Source organism: Panthera uncia (assembly GCF_023721935.1).
Source record: "Panthera uncia isolate 11264 chromosome A3 unlocalized genomic scaffold, Puncia_PCG_1.0 HiC_scaffold_11, whole genome shotgun sequence".
Taxonomy (NCBI): domain Eukaryota; kingdom Metazoa; phylum Chordata; class Mammalia; order Carnivora; family Felidae; genus Panthera; species Panthera uncia.
In genome coordinates, this window is record NW_026057578.1 from 85,702,614 (window position 1) to 85,726,518 (window position 23,905).

At 39.1% G+C, this 23,905-nt stretch overlaps 1 pseudogene; it reads left to right on the top strand.

The window, feature by feature from the left end:
- The first annotated feature begins 716 nt into the window (after nucleotides 1-716).
- Nucleotides 717-3,923, top strand: LOC125937093 (ATP synthase F(0) complex subunit C3, mitochondrial-like; annotated as a pseudogene).
- The last annotated feature ends 19,982 nt before the right edge of the window (nucleotides 3,924-23,905 follow it).

A 23,905-nucleotide genomic window follows, 5' to 3' on the forward strand; every position in this document is an offset into this window, starting at 1 on the left:
AAGGACATTTGGTTGTTTCCTGTTTGGGGCTATTATAAATAAACCTGCTATGGACATCTGTGTATAGGTTTTCGTGTTGATATAAGCTTTTATCACTTTAGGGTAGATTCTCAGGAATGGGATTGTAGGGTTATATAGAAAATGCTTGTTTAACTTTATAAGAAAGGGCCAAGCCATTTTCTTTTTTTTTTTTTTAATTTTTTTTTTTTAACGTTTATTTATTTTTGAGACAGAGAGAGACAGAGCATGAACAGGGGAGGAGCAGAGAGAGAGGGAGACACAGAATCTGAAACAGGCTCCAGGCTCTGAGCTGTCAGCACAGAGCCCGACACGGGGCTCGAACTCACGGACCGTGAGATCATGACCTGAGCCGAAGTCAGACGCTTAACCGACCGAGCCACCCAGGCGCCCCTGGCCAAGCCATTTTCTAGAATGGCTGTACCATTTTGGATTCACACTAGCAATGTATCATATTACCTACTGCCTCTTCCAGAGCTAATTAAATTAGGGATAAGTGCCTTAGCCAAAATGTATGTTCTATTAGTCAGACCAGTGACTTATGAATGGACTAGTATGAGAACGCTGCAAAAAGGGGACAAAGGGACCCAAACAAATCTGAATCTGAGATTTACAGAAAGAAGAGAAGCAGAAGCTAAGGTCAGAGGGGAAGCAGAAACCTAGAAATACTGAGTCATCTGTATGGTAGACTTATTTAAGTAGGGAACAACAGTTGCCTGTGTCAGAGAGCATGAGGAGATGACAAAGTCAGCAGAGCTGCTGTTGCCGGGTCATGAATGATGAGAAGTTCATATTCTATTGCTCTTTGAGACCTGGCTTTCCAGTAGCAGAGCTGGAGGCTCTGTCCTTTTGTTTGTTTGTTTGTTTCTGTGCAGCTTTAAAATAAACTCTCATAAGTTATAGAAGGAACCTTTAATGTAAAAGCTTTACTGAGACATGATTCACATATGAATTCAATGGATATCATCCATTGAAAGTGACCATTCGGTGGTTCTTAGTATATTCATAGAGTTCTACACAGCTATCACCACAATCAACATTAGAAAGACTTCCATCACTCTAGAAAGAAACTTCAGGCGCACCTAGGTGGCTCAGTCAGTTAAGCATACGACTCTTGATTTCATCTCAGGTCATGATCTCACAGTTCATGCATTCCAGCCCCATATCAGGCTCTGTGCTGATAGTGTAGAGCCTGCTTGGGATTCTCTCTCTCCCTCTCTCTCTGCTCCTCCCTCACCCACGTTTCTCTCTCTCTCTCTCTCTCTCTCTCTCTCTCTCTCAAAATAAATAAACCAAAAGAAAAAAAAAAACTAAAGGAATTAAAAACAAAACAAAACAAATAAAATAAAAAGAAACTCCATATCCCCAGCCAAACAAACTTTTTTATCATGGGGACCATGTGCAGTTCCTGATTGTTCCTGAGTAACAGGTTTCCATTCCCTGCAAGTCCATGAAAGTCTTCAAATAAGACAATCACAGCTTACTGCAGGAGCCAAGTATCAACCCACTCTATTGAAATGACAAAGCCTACCTACGACATGTGATTGTTCATTCTGTTTCTGAGTATGACTCTCACAGGGCTCTGTGTGATGTGTGATGTCCTCTTCCCCCAGGTGGTAAGTATATGTGACAACAAATTGCTAGCAATCTCATTTTCTCAGTGTTGGGTGTCATGTGTTCAGCCATGTCAATAATCCTAGGTTGGGAATCCCACCCTTGCTAATGGGGTGACTAGGAAGAAAATAAAACAAGGTGTTCAATAACATATTTGAGCAGGCAGAAGAAAGAATCAACACACTTGAAAATATTTAATTGAGATTATCCAGTCAGAGGAGCACAAAGGAAAAAGAATGAAGAAAAATGAACAGAGCCTAAGAGATATGTAGGACACCATCACACATACCAGAGTATGTGTAATAGGAGTCCCAGAGAGAGAGAGAGAGAGAGAGAGAGAGAGAGAGAGGAGAGAGAAAAACAGGGAAGAAAGACTTTCTGAGGAAATAATATACAAAGACTTTCCAAATTTGGTGAAAGATGTGAAACTACACATCCAAAAAGTTCAATGAACTAAAAGTTCAATTTATCCTAGCAGGATAAATTCAAAGAGATCCACATACAGATACAGTATAGTCAACCTGTTGGAAGACAAAGAATCTTGAAAACAAGAGAGAATGGACTTATCTTATACAAGAGAGCCCCAGTAACAATGACAACCAATTTCTCTTTGCAAATCGTGTTGGCCAGAAGGCAATAGAATGACATATTTAAAGTGCTAAAACATGTGGTACCTGGCTGGCTCAGTCAGTAGAGCATGTGATTCTTGATCTTGGGGTTGTGCGTTTGAGCCCCATGTTGGGTATAGAGATTACTTAAAAATAAAAAAAACCTAAAAAGCCTTTTTAAAAAACATTTCTTATTTATTTTTGAAAGAAAGAGAGAGTGAGAGAGCAGGAGAGGGGCAAAGAGGAGAGAGAATCCAGGGCAGGCTCTGCACTGTGAGCATAGAGCTCAACATGGGGCTCAGACTCTTGAACTGTGAGATCATGACCTGAGCCAAAATTCAAGAGTCGGCCACTTAACTGACTGACTCACCCAGGTACCCCTAAAAATAAAAAATAAAAAATAAAAAACCTTTAAAAGAATACAAAGTGCTAAAGGAAAAATGTATCAACCAAGAATTCTGTATCTGGTCAAACTATCCTTCAAAAATGAAAGAGAACCACACTCCTTTTTTTTTTTTTTAATTTTTTTAACGTTTTTATTTATTTTTGAGACAGGGAGAGACAGAGCATGAACAGGAGAGGGTCAGAGAGAGGGAGACACAGAATCTGAAACAGGCTCCAGGCTCTGAGCTGTCAGCACAGAGCCCAACGCGGGGCTTGAACTCACGGACCGAGAGATCATGACCTGAGCCGAAGTCAGCCGCTTAACCGACTGAGCCACCCAGGCGCCTGGAACCACACTCCTTTGACCTCTGAAATAGCCACTGCCACCGCCTTCCAGGAAGAGAAGAAGTGGGAGAGGAACTTAAGTTGCCTGTCACCCAAGTCTTCTAGCTGTGCTGCCTGCAAAGAGTATAGTATGTTCATCTGTGCCAAGCTTGCCTGCACCTCTCCTCTAATCCAAGCTGGATCCAGAATTGCATCCAGACCAATTTCTGCATCAGTGTTATCTTGAGAGAAGAGGGCTCTACAGTATTTAATGGCAGCACAGAATGGTGTTTTAGCTAATCCAGTGGGAGTTTCACGCCAGTGCAATCAGAGAGACATTGATACTATTAGCAAATTTATTGGTACAGGTGGTGCAACAACAGGAGTAGCGGTTTCTGGTGCTGGTGTTGGAATAGTATTTGGCAGCCTTCTCATTGGTTATGCCAGAACCCCTCACTTGATTCAGCAGCTGTTCTCATATGCTCTCCTCGGACTTGCCTTGTCTGAAGCTTTTGTTTGATGGTCCTTTCTTAATTTTATTTTCCATGTATGAGAAATTACTGCTTGAAATGTTGTCCCTCATATTAATTATGGATGTAATTCTGTGTATCTTACAGTGACTCCAAAACCTATAGTGATGGTGCCACGGAAACGTCCATTACATGTTTCCCCACTGTCTGAAAGTAGAGCATTCCTATGAAATATTTCTTAAGCCAAAATGGTATAAAGTGAAGAGTGTCCCCCACTTTCTGAAAATTGTGTTACACTGCTTTTTTTTTTATGAAAGATCTACATTGGTACCTGTTTTAGCTGTTTCTTCTGCCAGTTCAGATCTATTCTTGAACCCTTCTAGTGAACTTGTTATTTTAGTTATTGTACTTTTTACCTCCATAATGTCCATGTGGTTCTTTGAAAAAGTTATTCCTCCATCTTTATTGACATTCTCTATTTGCTGCAACATGTCATACATTTTATTTACTTCTTTTAGCATGGCTCCCTCTAGTTCTTCCAATATATTTCTTTTTTTTTTCAGATTTTATTTTTTATTACTTTTTAAAATGTTGATTTATCTTTGAGAGAGAGAGAGAGAGAGAGAGAGAGAGAGAGAGCAGGGAAGGGGCAGAGAGAGAGGGGGACACAGAATCTGAAGCAGGCTCCAGGCTCTGAGCTGTCAGCAGAGCCCAGCACAGGGCTCGAAACCACAAACCATGAGATCATGACTTGAGCGGAAGTTGGACACTTAACTGAGCCTCCCACGCGCATCTCTACCAATACATTTCTAATAATTATTATTAAGTCTTTGTATGTTAAATCCTATATCTGAACCTCGTCACAGGCAGTTTCTGTTGTCCTATCTTATTGTGTAGGAGTCACACGTTCTTGTTTCTTTGTATGTCTTGTAAATTTTTGTTGTTGAAAACTGGACATTTTAGGTACCATGTAGCAAATCTAGATCCTGATTATCTCTCTCCTGGGACTTATTTTTCTTGTTGTTTGGTTGGTTGTTTGTCTAATAATTTAAACAAACTATTTTAGTGAAGCCTATTGCCCCTTCAATGCGCAACCTCTGTTCTTGCTCCTCAGAGAATACAGCCGTGGATAGGCACAAGTTACTCTGGGATGACAGTGTTTTAGCAGACCTCTCTTTGACAGTCTCTTTTCCTGATCTCTCTGTTAAGCTAAGCTGTCTGCTTCTGTTAGTATTTAAAATCCCTTCCCTTTTGGGCGTCTCAGCAGGCTGTTTGCATGTTCTTATGACATGGAACCTGGCTTTTCCTGCTGTAAGTAATCCAAAAGAGAGAAGGGAAAGTCAGGTGGAAGGTATCCTCTTTATGACCTACCCTTAGAAGTCACATAGCATCCCTTCCACCACATTTTATTTGTTAGAAACAATATGATAAGTCTGACCTGGGCATTCAGTGAGTGCGGAATTGGGCTCTACCTTGTGAAGTGAATCATATCAAAGAACCGGTGGATATATTTAGGAATCACTTTTTTTTTTAAAGTTTATTTATTTTTGAGAGATAGAGAGCAGGGGATGGGCAGAGAGAGGGGGAGACAGAATCTGAAGTGCTGTCAGTGCAGAGCCTAACACGAGGCTCAAACTCACAAACTGCAAGATCATTACCTGAGCCAAAGTTGGACGTTCAACTGACTGAACCACCCAGGAACCCTTAGAAAGCACCTTAATAAGAAGAGGCAAACTGGGACACCTGGGTGGCTTAGTCGGTTGAGTGTCCAAGTTTGGCTCAGGTCATGTGGTTCATGGGTTTGAGCCCCACATGGGGCTGGCTGCTGTCGGTGAAGAGCACGCTTTGGATCCTCTGTCCCTGTCTCTCTGCCCCTCCCCTGCTCATGCTCTCTCTGTCTCTCAAAAGTAAACATTTAAAACACACCTTATAGTCTGACAAAACGAGGCAAAATTCAAATATCAGTAAGGCCCAACTTTTGTTGATGTTTATGTTCTTTAGCAGGGCATGATATGGCTTTGGGGTTTCGCAGACTTTCATCATGGCTCTGTGTCTATCTCAATCATTAGATTTTGATTCTAAAGATATATGGAGCGTAGAGGTGCCCTGGTGGCTCAGTTGGTTGAGTGTCCAACTCTTGATTTTGGCTGAGGTCATGATCCCAGGGTCATCGGATTGAGCCCCATGTTGGGCTCTGTGCTGAGTATGGAGCCTGCTTAAGATTCTCTCTCTCTCTGTCTCTGTCTCTCTCTCCATCTGTACCTCTCCTCAACTCATGTGTTCTCTCTCTCTTTCTAAAATAAATATAAATAAATACATAAATAAAGTAAAGACATATAGAGGGCAATTATTGCCCCCAAATCCCATTTTTTACAACACTTGCACTTGAGATGAGATGGTGATGAGATTCTTTATGTCATTTAGACAAAGTCCCATGCGTGTTAACAAATCACAGGAAAAAGCTTGGGATGACTATTCTTTTTTCTAATCCTTTCAGGCATTGAGCTGTGACTGTGCTGAGCAGGCAGAAGGCGCACAGTGGCTAGAGCTGCTCAGTACTTGTATGGCCAATCAGAAAGCAGTGTGGGTAACAAAAGGGGTGGAGGATTGTGGACAAGAGCGATGGTCAGAAGAGGATGTGGAGTAAAACGACTTTTTTTCTGTCAGGAATGCTGACATTTTTAGATGGGAATGTGAATTTCTGCAAGTGGTCCAAGGTAGCTAAAAGGTATAAAAGCATGGAGTAGTGTGGATATAGTAGATTCTAAAATTTAAAAAAATCTTTTTTTCTCAGGAATGCCAAAAATATTCATGAACATCTTTTAGTTTACAGGAGATTTCCAGATTCACATCTTATGGGCAAGCTAATCTAGTCCCTTCCCTTACCCCTTTTTATGGTAAGGAAACCAAAATCCAGTGAGGTTAGTATCGGAGCAGGGCTAGAAAGGAAACTTTTGTGATTCCTAATCCAATAAGTATTCAGTGTTCTGTATAGCCATAAGTGGCTTATCAAGATTTGCATGATCTTATCCCTTATACTTCTCTATCCTTATCTTGTCCTTCCTCTGTAACATTCCACATCAGCTGTGCTGGCCTTCTAGTTATTCCTCAAACATACCCAATGTGCTCCTGTCACAGGGCCTTTGCACTTGATGTGTCCTGTTGGAAACCTCTTCTTCCAGAGATCTGAATGACTTTCCCTCACTCTTCCCTTATATCTCTGCTGTCACTTTACCAGAGAGGACTTCCCTGGTGACCATATCTAAAGCATTATCCAGCCACTGCTTTATCATTTTTCCCTTACTTGCTTTATTTCCCTTACTTTATGTTATCACATTATATATTCTTTGTTTATTATTTCTTTCCACTAAAACGCTGTGAAAGCAGGTACCTGATTTTTCTTGACTACTGTATCCTCCAGTATTTAGAGTAGTGGCACAGAGTAAGTATTCAATGTAATGAAAGTCAATTTGTCATGCCTTTGTTCGAAAGCTTCCCATCTCTTCACAGTAAAAACCAAAGGCCTTGAGATGGTCTTTGTTATGGACTGAATTGTGTCCTCCCAAATTCATATGTTGAAGTCTTAACCCCAGTATGCCTCAGAGAATATGACAGTAGTTGGAGATAGGACCTTAAAGGGTAATTACAGTTAAGTGAAGTCATGAGAGTGGGCCCTAATCCAATATGACTGGTGTCCTTATAAGAAGAGGTTAGAGACACTAGAGATGTATATGCATAGAAGAAGCCCATGTGAAGACACAGAAAGAAATTGGCCAACTGCAAACCAAGGAAAGAAGCCTAAGGAGAAACCAAACTTGTCTATACCCTGATCTTGGACTTCTAGCCATCAAAAATGTGTGAAAACAAATCTGTTGTTTAAGCCACCCAGCCAGTGATATTTTGGTAATGGCAACCACAGCAGACTAAAATAGCCTGGTTCCCCTCCACCTCATCTCCTGTGTCCCCTCTTACTCATGCTATTGCAACTTCTTTGGCTTTCTTGCAGTTTCTCAAGTATGCCAAGATGGCCTTCACCACAAGAATTTTTGTATTTTATGTTCACCTTTCCTAGGCTGCTCTTCCTCCCAGATTTCTCTAGTGCTTATTTATACACTTCAGTCAGTTTTCTGCTCACATGCTGCCTTCTTAGTCATGCCTTTTTTTTTTAAGTGTATTTATTTATTTTGATAGAGAGGGAGAGAGAGAGAGAGAGAGAGAGAGAGAGCGAGCACTTGTGCACAAGTGGAGGAGGGGCAGAGAGAGAATCCCAAGCAGGCTCCATGCTGACAGCATGGAGCCAACATGGAGCTTGAACTCACAAGCCATGAGATCATGATGACCTGAGCCAAAATCAAGAGTTGGGTGCTTAACTGACTGAGCCACCCAGTGGCCCCATGCTTTTTTTTTTTTTTTTTAAAGAAGTTTGTTTGCTTATTTATTTTAGAAGTAATCTCTATACCTACCCAACATGGGGCTCAAACTCATGAACCTGAGATCAATCTTGGATGTTCTATTGACTGAGCTAGCCAGCCACCCCTGGGTCATGCTTTCTTGACCATCCTATTTAAATCACAGCTTCTGTTACTTCCTTATTCCTCTGTCCTGATCTTCCTTGGTTTTCTCCAAAGCAAGTACCAATCTGACATACCATATATATTCTTGTTTATTGTCTGTCTCCCCCATCTAGGCTGTATATGCCATGAGGGCATGAGTTAGTGTTGCCTTCTGGTTTGTCACTGATTCTTTGGTGCCAGAAGAGTTCCTGGAACAGAGAAGGACCTCAAATAATAACCTCAGTTAATGAATGTGAAAAATGGTCCTGGAACATAGGTAGACAGATAAGTAAGACAGACTAGAAGGTCCATGAATCCATTTTATATATGGGAACTTACTCCTTTGTTGTTTGTTTTTTAAAGGGAAGAGCCATTTCAGTGAAGGGGGAAGAAAGTATCGTTTTTTAAAATATCTGGAAACTTCATGATTTAATATATTTGGAAGAAAATAAAGTTAGATCTTTACTTCATATCAGAAAAAGAATAAATGTTAGATAAAATATATCTAACTGCAAAAAATAAAATTATGAAATTGTAAACAAAAATTTAGCAAGTTTAGGAGAATTTTTGTATAATTCCTGGGTGTGTATGCTTCTGGGGAGTAGAGTGAGGTTTCTTAGACAAAAAGAATACTCAGAAGTCATAAGAGAAAAGATAGATTTGATTACATTTAAAATTTACAATGGCAAAAGATACTCAGAAAGAAAATATATACCTATTTGACAAAGGATTAATGTTCCTTCTATACTAAGAATTACCTCCTAATACAAAAGAGACAATCAGCTCATTAGAAATATAAGCAAAGAATATTAGAAGGATTTTTTTTTAAGTTTATTTATTTTTGAGAGAGAGAGAGAGAGAAACAGAGCATGAACAGGGGAGGGGCAGAGAGAGAAGGAGACACAGAATCTGAAGCAGGCTCCAGGCTCTGAGCCGTCAGCACAGAGCCCAACATGGGGCTCCAGTTCACAGACCACAAGATCATGACCTGAGCTGAAGTAGGACACTTAACTGACTGAGCCACGCAGGCGGCCCCGAAGGATTTTTTTTTTAAGGAGGAAACTCACATGGCCGGTAGATATGAAAGGAGGTCAATAACTTCATACACACATGAACACACACACACATACACACACATTTTTACTCATTCATTTTGTAATAAAAGTATACACTAATTTTTCTACTGTGTGTCAAGTATTATTATAGGCATTGGAGATAAAGTAGTGAAGAAAACAGGGAAAATATCGAACATCATGGAGCTTATGTTCTAGTGGACAGAGATAAGAAGCAATAAGAAATAAATTATATGGTATGTTAGGTGTAAGTGCTGTAGAAATAAGTAAAAAATGTAAGGGGACAACATAAAAGAAAAAGGAATTTACAAGATTATTTTGCCCAATTCTAGGGAAATGAATTTGGAAACCCAGATAAAATGGATGTTTTTCTAGGAGAATTAAATTGCCAAAATGATTGTGGGGGGGAGAAAGACATTATAATCAAATTATATGTCATAAAACATCTAGATATAGATATATATACATCTTTAATGTAGCAGTGTAACTATTGGGATTCTAGCCTATAAAAACAAAAATATCAGTGGGTAAGGCTATGTATATACAGCAATGTTTATAGTATCCAAAAGATTGAAAACAACTTCAGTGTCAACAACACGTTGAATAATTGATAATGGAGCCATACTGTGAATATTATCTATTTAAGAAAGAGGATCTATATTGTTTATTTGGAGAAATGTCAGTAATCAGAAAAGGAAATAGCAGGCTAATGTGTAAGTTTTTGGCAAAAAAGAAAAAGAACATTTCCCGTTACATGCAAATAATATGTTTGTGTATGTTTGTATGAATATACAGAAATGTATGGAAGGAAACACTTCAAGACTCAATATTAGTTATTTGGAGTTGGCGTGTTGGCTTTTTTTTTGTTTGTTTGTTTCCTCTACCAGGATATTTAGTTTGAAATAAAAATGTGGTTAAATATAGTTTGTAAAAAAGACTTTCCTTTCATCTTTTTCTGTGCTTATTTTATTTTTATTTATTAAAAAATTTTTAATGCTTATTTTTGAGAGAGAGAGAGAGAGAGAGAGAGAGAAAGAGAAAACGCGAGCGTGCACGCGCGCGCGCGCGCGCGAGAGAGCATGGTCGCGGAGGGGCAGAGAGTGAGGGAGACCCAGAATCTAAACCCAGTCTCCAAGCTCTGAGCTGTCAGCTCAGAGCCCCACGTGGGGCTGGAACGCAGCAACCACACAAGATTGTGAGCCAAAGTCGGACACTTAACCGAATGAGCCGCTTAGGCCCCTCTCTATGCTTATTTTAATGTTAATAAAAGAAACGCATCTGCTGGCTGCTAGGTAAAACTGACGCATGAGACGTAGGGCAGGTGGTGTGATTTGTGTGGTATCCTAGGTGAGACTTCTGAGTTTTACCAGATTTTGCCCAACCATTGAGCTTTTATGTTGGTGTAGTAGAGTAAGTTAAGTTACTCAAGTTCCCTCAACCCCAAGTTTTTTCATCAGTTAAATGAAGGTTAAAAATATCTAACACACAGGTAGGTTATTTTTATTGTGGAATGACACATGAAAGGATTTTTAGAGCGTTAAGCTTTCAGCTTAATAAGCTTCAAATCAGTTCTAATTTCCTGATATTTTCAGTGGCTGTGATACCCATCACATCATTGCTAGGGATGCAAAAATAGATTTAAGGCAGGAACATAAAGGCAGGAAAATCTTAACCATACAAAGCACTATGATATCCAGTGCGAAATGAATTATTACTGAAGCCAAAAATGGCCAGGGAAGACTTCACGGAGGCGAGACAACACAGATCTTAAAGGTTGCGCAAGATTTGGATGGGACAAGCACAGAGCGGTCAGAGGCAACGATACACTGGGCGCTTGAGAACACGGTGGACTCCTGGAACGCCACACGCGAGAGCGCCCCCTTCCGGAACCAAGCTCCGCTGGCTCCTTTCTTTTGCCTCCCGGCGAGCGCGGTGCCGGCGGTACGCAGGCGCCGGGAGCAGATGAGGGCTCGCAAAGGCTCGATAGACGCGCATGCGTGCAGCTCTCTGGAGGCGGTAGCTTCTTCGGCGTCGAGACTGGAGGCTGAGTGCTAAACTGTGTGGGGCGCAAATGGGATCCGGCTGTTAGTCGGGTAGGCATAGGTAGGACCGCTGCCTTGTGGGGAATAGGGGGCTGGAAGGCGGGAGCCCATAGCGTGGGGGTCCTGAGCCTTTCCTGTGAGATCCGGGCCGACTATTGTATCTGTGTCGCAGCGGCTGCGCACAAAATGGCGGCGGGCCGGCGGCGGGGGCGGGAGGAGGTTGGGGGACCCCCGGGATGAGAAGGAAAGCTTGGCTGCCCCGCTACCGCGTCCGTTCACCTTGCTGCCCCGGAGGGCCGGGTCGGGCACCCGTGCTAGGACATTGCTTCTGGAAGAGCTGCCCGACGCCGTTGCATTGGGCCGAGGAACAAGAACAGCCCTTTGGCAGCGCCGTGGCGGCCCCTTCCCCATCGGCGCAGGGCCTGCCGAGGCCGCGCCGGGCCTGACAGCCAAAGGAAGCGGTGGTGCGGGAGCACCGACGAGGGAGTAACCTTTCCCGTCGGGCCTTGAAGAGAGGCGGTGGAGCTTGAGCTGAGCCCTGTGGCGAGCGACGTTATGCAAGGAGCGTGGAGAGAACATGTTTGTGTTTGGGGCTGGGGAAGGGGGAGTTGGGATGAAGGGAGAATGTTAGATCCAGCGGCTTTTGCTGGTTGCTGTTTCCGCCTTTCGCGGGTATGAAAGCAAAGAAAATGTCACCTCTGTGCGGGATACGGGGAACCATAAATGATTCTGATACTTATTTACAAATTTCTCAAAGGAATCGCGAATACGGGTCTTTAGTTGGTTTACTTGTGTGTGATTCCTAGGCTCAGTCCCCTTCTGTTAAAGGTGGGGGGAGAATGTATACCACACAGTTGGATCCTTGAGGACGTTTTGAACAGATCTTTTGTTGTTTGAGATAATTGGCGAACGAGGGAGACTTTTGTTAGTACAAAATCTTTAATTGAACTAGACAGTGACGGCTGCCTCAAGCTAATTTTTCTTAATCTTAAACATTTACTCTAGGGTGAAGTTGGGGGCGGGGAGGGTAAAACCCTATTTTAATCTGAAGGATTTCTGAAGCAAAACTTGTTACCAGGATCTGGCAACTTAAGTTGATTCAAATTCTTTTTCTAACCGGCTTTAGAATCGTGCGCGAAAAAATTTATTCGTTTTTATCCTTCATCTGTTGTAAAGGGTTGACTTAATATGTCAGGGATATTTGCTGACTCAAATTTGCAGTTAGAATTGAAAAATTGGAAAAATTAATTTATAAAAAAACGGTTAATGAAACTTACACAGAAAAATAAATGCATACTTTACATTATTCCAGCATAGCTTTAATTTTATTAGGCATTCTAGACTTTTTTAATGTTGCATTCTTTTCTTTCAATATGACAACATTTCATATACATTTTATTTTGTATCCCCATACTCTGTAATATGCACTTTTAAGTGATGTGGACTCCAACGTGTTAATACGGTAAAAATATGCTGGGCCGTTCCCTGCGTGGTTATTGGAATCTAGTTCAGAAAAAGGTAAAACATTTGGAAGAAAATCACAAAATCTCATTGGTTCCTATTAACTAGTTTCAGAATGTTTTTATTAGTGTTACATATATGTTACCTTGAATATTGGTTATATTTTAGTCTTGTAATCTCTTTGTGTCTTGGAGAGTGTGTATAGCGGATACTCTTGTTTAAAAAAAAAGCTTATTATAGTCGGTGATCAGTTTGTATTTCAGGGCTGTCCTAAAGATTTTTCTCTTGGGAGCTTTTCAGAGGTGATCTCTGGAAATTTTCTTTTTATGTAGTGAAAGAAAATGAGAGACAGATAATTTAGTGAAAAGAGAATAGGCTTTGGAATCAGATCTGGATTCAAATCCCTGTTTTTTTATTACTGTATGTGTAAGATTTTGGATAAATTATTTTAGTCTTACTTAACTTTTGTTTTCTTATCTGTAAAATGGTGATAATACTACTTCCTGCTTGGGATTGTTGTGAGAATTGAGTGAGATCGTTAGCTGTTACTTTATTACAAGTTTTTCAGTCTTAAGGAAGCATCTTTTGTTTGAAGATTGTTTCCTGGGGATATTCCCTTTTAGTTAAAAAGAGGCTTAAAAGAATTCAGATTAAATTGATAGAATTTTGGAGCTGAAAAATCAGCTAATCTTTGATTAAAATATTTGGTGTATCTATAAATTTTATATATGCCTCTCTTGTAACCACTTATATTGTTGATTGTTTATCTTTGTTATCTGTCCCAGTGACTGGTATGTATTCAGGACTCATGTGTTGAGTGAATGAACTCAGCTGGTACTTGCTAGAGCCTGGGTAAGATCCTGAGCCTTTGGAGTCCAAATTGTGTTCTTTCTAACATGACTTGACTTAATGTGTACCAGTCAAAGTTTGAATAAATCTGTCCAAATTCTTCATAACATGCTTTAGATACTAAGAATTAGTGCTTCCAGTATGAGTACCCAGTGACATAGTTTGGGCTGTTTGGACTGTTTTGCAAGGAAAGAGCAGCTACTGAATGTTGACATGTGGTGGTTTCGACCTCCTGCACGTTGAAAGTAATTGTTTGTGGTCAAAGCCAATAAGCCCCTGTTTGTATTCAACTTTACTTTTTTATTACTTCAACTTTGTTTACTGTAGTCTGAAATTTGTGGCTGAGAATGCAAATGGACAATAGGTATATGAAAGATACGACAGTAATGGAAAGGAAGAAGGTGAGGTGTAGAAATAAAACATAGCTATAATAATGATCAGTGAGGGTCAAGAACAAGAGTTTTGTAATGAGAAAAAAGTTCAGGGAGTACAGGAGAGTTTTAAGGTACACATGTTTTGATATTCATGATTACCTTGGGCACATATATTTTGGGTTATTTTCAACTCTTGAACTCCTTAAATATCAAAATAATTATTGTTCGAGTCTTTTAAGTTTTTACACTTTTTTTCCTACCTGATTTCCACAGTCTTCATTTTATTAAACTTTCAGCTAATATCCTTATTGTCTTGTTGTTGAGTGAATGTTGCCAACTTCATTTTCCTTTGAATTTCTTCCATTTGTTTAGAAAACTTTTTATTGTGGAAAATTTCAAACATGTATAAGAGAGAGTATTATGTAATGATTCACCCGTGTACCCATCTTCAATAATTGCAAGCTAATGCTCAATCATGTCTCTACCTTCCACCCTATTACTGTTTTTTTTTTTAAATTAAAAAAAAATTTAATGTTTATTTTTGAGAGAGAGAGAGAGAGAGACCAACCGAGCATGAGTCAGGGAGGGGCAGAGAGAGAGGGAGACACAGGTTCCAGGCTCCGAGCCACCACCACAGAGCTTGATGTGGGGCTCAAACTCAGGAACCATGAGATCGTGACCTGAGCTGAAATCGGGCACTTAACCTACTGAACCACCCAGGCACCTCTCCACCCTATTATTTTTAAGCAAATTCCATGTCATTCATCAGTTTATAGTTCAAAGTTTTTCTTTAAAATGCTTAGAGAAAAGCATATTTATTGCTCCTAAAGTAACAATTTCTTAATGTCGGATAGTCAGTATTCAGATTTCCCCAATTATTTCATACACCATACTCGTGGTGTATATATACATATACATACACTATATACACAGTGTATAGTTTCTATTTCAACTACTATATTGAAATTTTCATAAGTTACCCACGTCTTAATAAAAGAAACAGGGATTTACCTATTTCTTTTTTTGTTGTTTTAATTTTTTTAATGTTTATTTTTGAAAGAGGGAGAGAGAGCGTGAGTGGGAGAAGGGCAGAGAGAGAGGGAGACATAGAATCTGAAGCAGGCACCTAGGTCTGAGCTGTCAGAGCAGAGCTGGACGTGGGGCTTGAACTCAAAGACCATGAGATCATGACCTGAGCCAAAGTCAGATCCTCAACCGACTGAGCCACCCAGGTGCCCCAAGCGATCTACCGATTTCTTAAGTAAAGCATTTCATTTGCTATCTTAACATTTTTTGAGTACCTACTGTGAGTCAGAAGGTATAATTTCGCCAGGAGGTATAAATTAATTGTCACATCACCATTCTGAAGTGGTATTGTTTTTATTCCTATTTTTCACATGATGAAACTGAGGCTTGAGTTAACCAGCTTGCTGAGGGTCACATTTTTAGCACTCAACAGGACCAGAATTAATACATTGAGTTTAAGTTTTTAAAAAACACTGTTACATTAGTGTTAAATTTTACTTATGGGAGTTAACCAATTTTGTATGAAGTAATTCACTGGAACCCCTCCTAGCAGGGTGGATATCTTCAGATTAGTTGAAATGTCCCCAAAGATGAGATTATTATGAATTGCATAATAGGCTGACTAATAGTCAATAGGGAGTGAGCATGATGCAGAAAAAGAAAAACAAAAATGTGTTTAGGGCTGATGCTCTTTTATCGTGTTACATGTTTTGTTTTCTGCCTGTTGCCTTACTTGCTTATGGTTTTTTTTCTTCTTGGTATATGATTAAGGAGATAGTCCTTAGATAGTCTGGTGTTAGACTTAAAAGGTTGGGTCATTAACTTAATGAATTAAATCTCTGACAGAAATTCCTGTCTCTCCTTACTTCCCTGTCTCTTCTTTCCCTTCTGTCGAAGGCAGCTATGCTCACCATTATACCACCAACGCTCTTTCCCTTCTGTTGTACACATACACACATGGTGATTTTTTTTCCTGAACTGTTTGAGAGTAAGTTGCATATATTGTACTCCTTTACCTTAGTTTATTTCCTAAGAACAGGTTGTTTTCTTTTGCTATTGCTATTTCCTCTACTATTTCTTTTGAATTATTAGTCATAGTAATCAACCTCAATTTAACATTGATAAAATTCTTTAGTCTACCATCTTCTGATTTTGTCAGTTGGCCCAATAGTGTTCTTGATAGCAGTTTTTTTTCCCCCTCTCCAGTACAGGACCGGTCTAGAATCAGATGATTGCATTTAATTGTCATGTCCTTTAGTCTTTTTTACTCTGGAACATTTCCATAGCCTTTCTTTGTATTCTGTGAAGTTGACGTTTCTGAAAAATATAGCTTGCTTGGTTTCTTTTTCTGTTCCTTTTACTTTAAAAAAAAATTTTTTTTTTTTAATGTTTATGACAGAGAGACCGAGCATGAGCGAGGGAGGGGCAGAGAGAGAGGGAGACACAGAATCCAAAGCAGGCTCCAGGCTCTGAGCTGTCAGCACAGAGCCTGACGCTGGGCTTGAACTCACCGTGAGATCATGACCTGAGCTGAAGTTGGACACTCAACCACCTGAGCCACCCAGGCGCCCCTTTTTTTCTTTTTAATAGAACATTTCTCATTTTGGATTTGTCTGATGTTTCCTCTTGATTAGATTGAGATTATGTGTCCCTGGCCAGAAAAATCGCCTAAGTGATGCTGTGTCCCCATGGTATCAAATCTGGAGGTACATGATGTCCATCTGTCTGCCATGGATGATAATATTGTTTGATCATATATTTGGTCAAAATGTTTGACTCCTTCCTGCCTTGAACTAATTAATTTGTGAAGACCCATTTTAAGAATATGTAAATGTCCTACTTAGCAAAATTTCCCTCTGGATTTAACATGCGTAGGTGATTCTTGTCTGAACCAATCTTTACCAATATAGTTATAAAATGAATTTTCAAGTCAGCAGTCCCTCTACATTTGCATTGATTGGTATGGAGTTATGGATTCTTGTTTTTTTCAGTGGTTTATTATTTATTGTACAGTTTTTTTCTTGTTTTTCCTCATTTCATATTTATGTATCTTGTCTTGCACAGTGAAAGCCCTGGTTCTCAGCACTATCAAAACATTTACTTTTTTGTTTCATCCTATGATATATCTAAAGTAATTGAAGAATTACTTCACTGATGTCACTACCAAAGAAAACTCCCAAAACAAACTACTAAAAAGAGTAAGAATTTGTTTGTAGTTCTTCCCTTTCTCTTAGCTACTCTCAAACTGACGATCTATATATTTAATAGTGGGTTAATAAATTACTTGAGTTAATTTTTATTCCACAGTGGCTTACGGTATTCATTTGAAAAATGTATTAGTTCGCTTTCAGTTTTAGATTTTTTCCCTTCTTCCATCCTTGTTTTAATTTTTTTTTTTAATGTTGACTGTTAACATGCTTAGGCATTTGACCAAATAGTTTAGGTATGCTTAATTGAAGATTTTGGAAACCCTGTTAGACAGAGATGTACCCTTTGGCTAGTATACTTCATGAAAACGAACAGCGTAATGGCAGGGAGGGCAGGTTATGCCTCAGAACAATTGCATCTGGGTAGTGAATGTCTTCGATATTGTATTTACCTCTTGGTCCTGCTGGCCTCTGTTATATGGGCTTTATTTTGTTTCAGTGCTTGTGCTTTCTCACTAAGGCAGTAATATATGCATTTGAGTTAAAAAAAAAATGTTTATTCATTTATTTTGAGAGAGGGAGAGAGAAAGAGCACGTGCAGGGGAGGGGAAGAGAGAGGGAGGGAGAGAGAGAAAATCACAGGCAGGCACTGCGCTCAGTCTCATAACTGTGAGATCATGACCTGAGCTGAAATCAAGAGCTGGATGCTTAGCCCAATGAGTCACCCAGGTGCCCGTAGTAGCATTTGTTTTTTGGGTTTTTTTTAAATTTTTTTTTAACATTTATTTATTTTTGAGACAGAGAGAGAGCATGAATGGGGGAGGGTCAGAGAGAGAGGAAGACACAGAATCTGAAACAGGCTCCTGGCTCTGAGCGGTCAGCACAGAGCCCGATGCGGGGCTCGAACTCACAGACCGTGAGGTCATGACCTGAGCCGAAGTCGGACGCTTAACCGACTGAGCCACCCAGGCACCCCCGTAGTAGCATTTGAAATTTATCAACATCCACTACTTTACTCATTTCTAGTTTTGTTTTATTTTATTTATTTATTTATTATTTACTTACTTACTTACTTACTTATTTATTTATTTATTTATTTATTTATGGGGAGAGGGGCAGAGGGAGAGAGAATCTTAAGCAGGCTCCACACTCCGCACAGAGCCTGATGCAGAGTTCCATCCCACCACCCTAGGATCATGATCTGAGCTGAAATCAACAGTCAGACTCTCAATTGACTGAGCCACCCTGGTGCCCCTCATTCTAGTTCTAAAAACAATTCCAGGAAAGATTTCTTGATTCCAGCTTGGATCAGGAGGTTTCTCTTGGGCTAATGAATTACATTTGTTGATGCTAGCTAGCAAGGTAAGCAGGCCCACCAATGCACATGTCAGGGAGGCATCATTTACTGTGAATGCAGTGTTGTCTTCACCCATTTATGTATGCAGTGCTTCAAAAAGTATATCTAATTATATTCATCCTGTTTAGCAAAAAGTCGTTTTCCTGGAAATAGTAACTATTGAATCATTGCTATATGAGGTGATTAATACTTGGTTCTTGTGGTGATCTGTTCCTAGCATTGTATGTTAGCAAGTTGAGCTTCCATTTTTTTTCAAATATGGAATCATGAGGTTTATCACTCCTTTCAAGTGGCAGTGAAGTTTGTGATGCCCTCCATGATACCAAATAATGTTTCTAATTGTCTACTCATTCTATTTCTTTGACAGTTTCCTTGAGGTACCTCATTGTGGCATTTTAATTTCGAGGGGTACTCTCTATTCACACTTGTGGCACCTTTGGAGTTATGACTTGCATATCTTTTGTGAGACAGGAAGGGACAGAAAATGGTAGAAAAGAGGCTGAGTGGATCCGTATGTATGCCAGAAGAGATTAGCTGATTGACATTTAAACTGAGGAAAGCATAGAATGACACGTACTCCCTGTTGTGTTAACTGACCAGTGTAATACCTGTATTCTCAGGTGTGAAAGTGGATTTATATGTTGTGAGACCATCACTCTAACAAAATAATACCAAATGAGGTGTGTGGGTATATATATCTAGAAAAATAATGGTAGTTTATATAACCTTTATGTAAAGATTATAGAATACTAAAACGAACAAAAAGAGATTGTAGAAAACTTTTTTCTGAATGTAATGAAGGTGATTTTTCTTTATTGGGGGGTGATAATGAACACTTACTACTTTTGTATAGTTAGAAAAAGCAAAGCTATAAAATTTACATTTTACATGGAAAGATACTGAGAGGAATTATAGGTTCTAGTTATGATCTTGCAACTTAGTTCTGAGGCTTTACTTAATCTGTAAAAACTGGTATCCCCTTACTCACAGGGTTTTTGTGAGGCTCCAGTGAGATAATGAATATTAAAAGCATTTTGTAAACTGAAGTAGTATAAAGTTCAAGTTTGGGGTTTGATGTGTATTTTTCATTATGAGTCTAGTGTAATCATTATGGTGTGGCTAATTTTTTTTTAAACGTTTATTTATTTTAAGAGGCACAGAGAGAAGGGGAGAGAGAGAATCCCAAGCAGGCTCTGCAGTATCAGCCCAGAGCCAGATGTGGAGCTCAATTTCATGAACCTCGATATCATGACCTGAGCCAAAATCAAAAGTCAGACTCTTAACCAGCCACCCAGGTGCCCCCTGACTAATTTTTGATGATGCTTTTAGATTTCTGGATTTCTGATTTCTTTACCGGTATCCATAAAGAAAATAAAGGATTCCCTTTCTTATGAAAGATTACATTAGAATAATATGTAGTTCTTGATTGTCCTTGGTAATGGACATCTCAGACCTTATGGGATCTAGTGGCAATATCTTTTTAATCCATCAAGCCATTTCTTCATGCCTGCCTCAAGAACTCAGTTCCTATTAAATGTTTCTTTTCTTTTTTTTTTTAATATGAAATTTATTGTCAAATTGGTTTCCATACAACATCCAGTGCTCATCCCAACAGGTGCCCTCCTCAGTGTCCATCACCCACCCTCCCCCCCCACCCCCCCATCAACCCTCAGTTTGTTCTCAGTTTTTAAGGGTGTCTTATGTTTTGGCTCCCTCCCTCTCTAACCTTTTTTTTTTTTCCTTCCCCTCCCTCATGGTCTTCTGTTAAGTTTCTCAGGATCCACATAAGAGTGAAAACATGGTATCTGTGTTTCTCTGTATGACGTATTTCACTTAGCATAACACTCTCCAGTTCCATCCATGTTGCTACAACAGGCCATATTTCATTCTTTCTCATTGCCACGTAGTATTCCATTGTGTATATAAACTACAGTTTCTTTATCCATTCATCAGTTGATGGACATTTAGGCTCAAATGTTTCTAAAAGAATTTTTATGTTTGACATTTAGTTGAATATTTGTTGTGTCAGAGTGGCGGGTTTCAGTTCTTAAAAGGGCATAGAAAAGAGTTACCTGCTACTTGTCACAATAGAATTTTTTTGGGAGTTCAGAATGTTTTGTGACCAATAAATATCCTGGTTTTGAAAAAATATTAAATATAGGAAAATAAAAGTTAATTGAAAATAGTGTAGTTCTAGTTTCATACAGTAAAGTTTGGTGTACTTTCCTCCCCTTCTTATCCATGCTTGTATTTACATACACAAACTTGAAAGAAATTATATCAAAATACGAATTCATTCTACATGACGGTCGTCTTATTGGTAAGGATTTAATTTGCTACTTTTTGTTTTCTATAAAAAGCATGTTACTTATATAATCAGGAATAAAACTTACTTTAAAGAATTTATATTTAATTGCAGTTTTTTCAAAGGAGTGTTAATAATTAAGAACTCAGATCTTTTAAAAAAAATTTTTTTTAATGTTTATTCATTTTTGAGAGAGACAGAGCACAAGGAGGAGAGGGAGACACAGAATCAGAAGCAGGCTCCAGGCTCTGAGCTGTCAGCACAGAGTCCAGAGCGGGGCTTAAACTCACAAATTACAAGATCATGACTTGAGCCAAAGTCACTTAACCACCTGAGCCACCTGGGCACCCCAAGAACTCAGATCTTAACTCAAGTTCTTCTAAGTTAGTTTAATGATTTCATAAATTGACTATCCATAAATTACGGTAGGTGAACAAACCTGTTTATGGCTAGAGTTCAGTTATCCAGAAAATGGCATATTCTCTAATAGTTATGGTTAATAGAGATTATATTTACTATGTCAGGCATTTGTTCTGAGTTTTGGGGTATCACTTGTTACTTTGTATAAATTCTATGGTAGTCCCAAAACTTACAAAGTACTGTCAAATCAGTGAATTCCATTGTTGGTGAAACCACTTGAGTTTCTTTACTTTTAATAGCAGATTTGGAGAACAAGGATTCTCTTACATTTCCTGTTTTTGGGTTACAGACCAGTTTGACTTCAGACAGATGTGATGGTAATACTACATATTTATATATGTAATACTATTATACAAGTATTTTACTTTTAACATTTTATGTTTTGTCCATATACCAATTTAAAAAATGAAAACGGGTGTGTGGGTGGCTCAGTGGGTTAAATGTCAGACTTCAGCTCAGGTCATGATCTCACAGTTTGTGAGTTTGAGCCCCGCAGCTGGGAGTCTGGAACCTACCTCAGATTCTGTCTCCCTCTCTCTGCCTCTCCCCCCACCCCTCTCTCTCTGTCTCTGTCTCTCTCAAAAATATTAAAAAAAAAAAAAAGAAAGAAAACATCTTGAAGGGTTTTGTATATACTAGTTCATATCTGTAGGGTATGCCCTACCAAGGATGTTTAATATCATTCCTTTTTACAGCTGCAAAATATGAATATACTATAGTTTATTCAACCAGTTTCCAGTCTCTGCAAACCCTTTTAACTGCAGAGGTGTGAAAAGGGAAACTTCCAGATTTTTAACTGTATTTTTTAATGTTTTTAAAAAAATTTTTTTAATGTTTATCTTAGAGCACATGGGGGAAGGGCAGAGAGAGAGAGGGAGACACAGAATCCAAAGCAGGCTCCAGGCTCTGAGCTGGTCAGCACAGAGCCTGACGCGGGGCTTAAATCCATGAAATCATGACCTGAGCCACCTAGGCACCCCTAACTATATTTTATCATTTTGGTTTCTCTAATTCTTAGGAAACGTTAACTCCATCTTAAAAACTGAGTGTTAGCTTTATGAAGAAAGGGATCGTTTCTGGCTTAGTAGCCTTGCTACTTCCTTACCTAGACCAGCATTGTCAAGGTATTAGTCAAGTGGATGAGTAACAGTTGGATTTGGAGTTACTCTGATGTATTTATTGCTAAGAAGACAATTTCTCTAAGTTTTTTAGGAGTACCTAGTTTTTTTGTTTTTTTGTTTTTTTGTTTTTTTTTAGATCTCTCAAATGGTCTGATAGTTGATTTTGGAATTTTATCCTCCTGAATCTGTTGAAGATGGTAAATTCCTGTGGTTCATTTTGTTGTTAGCATTTGCCTTAAGTAGTTGTACCTTGAGGCATCATTGGTAGGGCTGAAGTTTAAACAAAATGAAGGGGAGAAAGTTAAGCAGCAAAGAAAAGGATGCTGATTGGTAGAGCTTGCCTGTCCTTAAATTAGAGTTGAAGAAATGAGGCTTGAGAATTCTATAATTGCCAAAAGGAAGTTTATAATACCTTATAAGTAGAAAGCTTAAACTATAAATACAAGAGCCTTTTTGGTCATAACATTTTATTTGCAGTGAATGTGAATGATACTTTTAAGAGAAGATTAAACAATAACTTTCCTAAATGATTAAAAATGCACTTATATTTATAAGAAATTAAGCAAATGAAATACAAATATACTCCTTAAATTTCATTTACAGAGAAAATAAAAGGTTACTTAAAATTTTTTTTAACTATTGAAGAGATGTGGGGCACCTGGGTGGCTCAGTTGGTTAATGGTAGCCTAAGGTGTTTGATGATTTTACATTAGTGGATTACTGTCTGAAAATGTTACTGAATGCAAACTAAGAAGAAAACACACTAGATTTAGACCAGGTCTGAAATTCAGAAGGAGTCTTGGGATAAAAGAAGTATTGGCTTCAAGTTCAGAAGGATTATATTTGTTCTTAGGAAGGAGGTTAGTTGAAGAGACCTATTGAAAGAGTGACATTTGCTTATCATGACGGATTTTCTGGGATATGCATACAGGAGAGAAACTTTCTTAGCTCAAGCCATCAGCAACTCCAGGAATCAGAATGCAAAATAAATAACTATAACTAAACAAGACCCTCATTTGTCTTACTAAGAGAGAAGGGAGAACAGTCTCTTTGGGAGAACCAGGGCTGTTAATTTATTACTATATCTTATATTAGATTTCACATTGGGATTAACTGTGTATAGGAGGTCTGTGTGTGTGTGTGTGTGTGTGTGTGTGTGTGTGTGTGTTAAGGCTCCTAAATAGAAACAAGCCAAACCTCTGCTTACTGAGAATTTAAATTTAAGTTATGAAAAGGCCTTTTTATTTTTATCTTCGTGTATATTGCACATTGTTTTGTGAATATTGAATATTGAATGTTTCCGGACTGATATTCATGACTACTACACTGATGCAGATATGCCAGTTGTTTAAACAAGGAAATAATTCTACCAGTAAGTAGCTGCTATCCCAAGGGTGGACCTCCATTTCCCCCACTCTTTTAGTTCCTCCCTGAGGACTGCCCCCTCTCTCAACCGCCCCCCCCCCGCCCCCGCCCCGCTTTGTGCTACAGCAACTAAAAGCTTAAGGAGGGTGGAGGAAGGGGAGGGGCACAGGAACTTGGCTGCATACTATAAGTCACAATTTACTGTACTTGTTACTCATTGCTTGTTAGCAATTACTAAATATTTCAAATATCACCTCTGGGTATATGCATGAAGAAAACTCAAGTTGAGGAAGCACAAAATGAAAAAAGGTTTTTGATAAACAACAGGGCATCTCAGAGCCTTTTAATTCAATACATAGTAAGCATCATGTCCCTCTAGGAAGAGTAACTAGTG